This window comes from Molothrus aeneus, chromosome 6 (genome assembly GCF_037042795.1).
Source record: "Molothrus aeneus isolate 106 chromosome 6, BPBGC_Maene_1.0, whole genome shotgun sequence".
NCBI classification, from domain to species: domain Eukaryota; kingdom Metazoa; phylum Chordata; class Aves; order Passeriformes; family Icteridae; genus Molothrus; species Molothrus aeneus.
The window spans coordinates 23,795,290-23,798,946 of record NC_089651.1 but is presented as its reverse complement, the minus strand read 5'-3'; positions in this window follow the sequence as shown (position 1 = coordinate 23,798,946).

Sequence of the window (3,657 nt, the reverse complement as noted above, 5' to 3'; positions counted from 1 at the left end):
AAAATTTTTTTTCCTCCTCTTTTACTAAGCAGTTCACAGACACTAACTAATCCATGTGATTTCCCTTGGGGATAGCCAGTAACTCTGGGAGAAATCTCTGCTCAGTGTTTCAGGGCAGCCTGGCTATTTTCAGTAGTGGAAGGAGCAAACACAGCCACAAATGGAGGAGAGGAAAACTGAGTAGAAAGCATTCTCACTACAACAAGGGACAGGTTCTCAGCAGGTATGCTCCTTCCCAGCTGAAAGGGAGAGTGTGTAAGAGGATGCTCCTAATTATCTGTGGTTTCAGGGATCATATGGAAAGCTTTTCCTTGGGTTAGGTTAGGTTTCTGTCAAGTCAGCTAAGTGCCCTGCCATGTATTCGCTTGGATTGATGCAAGGGAAGCAGCTGGTTGAGGGTTGTGGCTGACCAGGCTGCCAGTGTGCTGGACTGGGTGTAATTAGTAGCTGCCTCCCTAGGAAAAAGTAAAGCACCAAGGCAGGCAGTCATGTCACTCACTGGCTCCATGCAATGCTTCTAGCAAGATCTAAGAGAAGGCGCTAATACAGTATGTGTACAGTGAATAAAGTTCACAACTTACACAATTTTACTGCAGTCTTGCAAATGTTGAGGTTTGGAGAAAAGCCAGCAAAGGTTGAAGGAACACATAATTTAAGGAACACAACAGATGGGTAATAGTGAGAAGTGTAGTCATGGATGGCTTGCCCTAATTTGGGGTTGTGCTGCAGCCAAAAGGCTGCTCCTGCTGCGCGTGCTGTCCCTTGCACCCACTCTGGGAAGTGGCAGCTGTGGGTTGAGTTGTGTACTGAGCCCTGCTTAAACAGTGATTGTCATTGCATTGCTGAGCTCATCTTGGGCTTGTGCAAGTGCTGAATAAGTAAGGCAAGGGCTACGAAGTCTTGAAAGGGAGAAGAGAGGACTGTCCCTTTCTGCTGTGCCAGACAGCCTTGCTGGGCTGCCAGAAAAACTGCTGCAGTTTGATGGAAAGGGTGATGGGAGTGTAGGGCCAGGGCAGGAGTGTGCTGCTCCTGAGTAGTTGTTAAGTGAATGTCTGTGTGTATATACATGAGTATCTTCAGGCTTTGGTTACTCCATTTCCAATATTAAAGTTAAATGTTGATTTGCAATTGTTTGGTAATATTACCTCTGGCCTGGCAGGTGCTTTGGACCTGGGAAGCTTTAGATATGCCCCAAAGTAGGGGTATGCTAGCTGATGTGGCCTGGGGTTTCCTGGATCTGAGGACTAGTTTTAGATCTTGCTGTGGTGGTCTGTTTGGAGATGTTACAGGTGTCCCTGCTGGAAGCAGGCTGTTTGGCAGGGGACAATCACTCAAGTGATGGAAGACATACACATCACACCACATGGAAGCAAGGTGAAAAACTGAGAAATGAGTAGACCCTGAGCTCTCTTCTTTCAAGGGCAGTTGACAGCACAGGCACTAACTTGCCTGAGGTCAGAACCAGCAGGGCTGTCCACCCGTCAGACATGACTCTTCCAAATTTTCCAGTAGGTGTGTAATCTCTCTTCCCTGCAGATCACCCCACTCAGGAGTTTCCTAAATAAACTGAATCCCTTTAGTACAGGGACTAGTTGCCTGCAGCCCCTACAAGCATTGGGAGTGTGCCTTAGGCAGAAGACTGACCCATGAAAGAAAGGCAGGCAGAGCTGACCAGAAGACAAGGTAATAAGCAAGGCAAAATGAGAAAGCTCTTTTGAAAACAAAGGATTTTCAGAGTGGAATCACCACTGTCTAACAGGTCACTAGGACTGAAGGATTTGGGTGCAGGGGGAGTAGGTAGCAGTACTTCAGCTCCATAGGTGGCTGCAATGTGTAGAGGGGATGCAGAGCCACTGGTGAAACAAACATTCATAGAATTATGGATGCAGCATTCCTTAGGAACTGTCTGGCACTGTCTGTGGTGAAGCCCTGAAGAGAATCTGAGAGAAAGGGCTACTGTGGTTACAGCTGGGGGCCGTGACTGCTTCAGTGTCAGCCTTCTGCTGCAAGCAGGATCAATAGATTCAGGAAGGAGGTAAAGTCAAAGGGGGAGAGTGGAGGACCTGGAAGAAGACTTCCAGCTGCTTGGACAGAAAGAAAATGCAGGAAGGAAGGGACCACAGGATGTGTAATTAGGACCCAGTGAAAGTGCTGAAACTGAAGAGGAGAGCTTATGGATCCCCACACTAAGGGGGAAGAAGTATTGAGCACCACTACACTGCCTGTTGAGCTGTCTCAAGCTGCAGCTATAATTGCCTTAAGCTGAGAGACTGATAAACCAGAAACCTCTGCAAGCAGGGTTACTGAATGATGAAAAGCAGGACATGGCCAAAAAATAGATGTGCTGAAAGCCACTGAGGTGATTTGCCTGAAATTTAGTTTGGAAAACTTCACTGGAGCCATGTTGCTTAGTCAAGATGTTCTAAAGATAACTAACCAGTTTCTTCCAGTTACAGAACCTACTTCACCCCCCACCCCCTTCCCCTCCCTTTCAGCAAGGATTTGTTCATCATCTCATATTAATCCTCTTTGATCTGCTAAGAACCTAGGTAGCTTGGTAAAGTCTCACTCCCTTGTAGCCCTGAGTTTTTCAGCTCCTTGTAGCCTGGACCTGGGCAGGGCTTCATCACATGGTTACAAGTTTTTTGTTGGTTTTTTTTTTTTTTTTTGGTTGGGTTTTGTTTGTTTGTTTGTTGTTTTGGTTTTTTTTTTGTTTTGTTTTGGTTTTTTTTTTGGTTTTGGTGCAAGGTCCCTTTGAAGACACTTTGCCTTGTATCATGCCATCTTACTATTCTTGTTTATTTTGCACAACCTTTGCTGCCAGCCTGCAGTGGGTATTTTCCAACCACATTTCCATGGGTCAGGATGGGGTTTGTGGCACTGGCTTTGTCTCACGTTCAGCCCCATGATCTGTCAGCAGCTGGTCTCAGTGCAGTTACCCTAGAAATGATCACCTATGGGTCTGAGTGGAGTGTTCAAGCCCATTTAAACTGCAACACCAGCTTTCTTGGCAAGCAGAAGAGATTTCAGCAGCCTGCTGTCCCTAAGCATAATGCCAGCAGGTCACAAATGCAGCCAAGGCAGCTCCAGTTCACACAGAGCCTGCACTGCAGTCGGGGGAGCCTGCAGGAGACAACAGAGCTGAGCTGCACAGCTGTGGCCTTGGGCTGGACCTGCAAAGAGAGCAGAGCAGAGGTGGTGCAGGACACTTTTTAACAGCACCAACGGGTCTCTATGCAGGATTGCCACATACTTGCACCTGCCTCGCTGCTTAGTGCCAAGCAAAACAGCCACAAGGACACAGGGGATGGGAAGTGGGATGGAAAGTAAACTAAAGCAGAAATGGCCCCAAGCTCCAGGCAGGGCTGTGGGAGTGCCACCCCGAGCTGGAGGCTAACCACAACTCAGCTGCCATCCCACTGCACAGCTGGCCTGTGGGCTCTGTGACCCAGATTTTGCCTACAGGGCAAAACCTTTACTGGGTCAAGCGAGCTCAGCTGCTACTTTGGGGAAATGGGTGTGATCTGTCATAGATAATCTTTAACTTCCTCTTCCTACAAGATTCATCAACAGGAAATCCAAGCTTTGCATGATAGTTCTAAAATTCTTTTCCAGGAAGATGCCAGAACCAAATGAATTATCTGCTAACCACAGGTG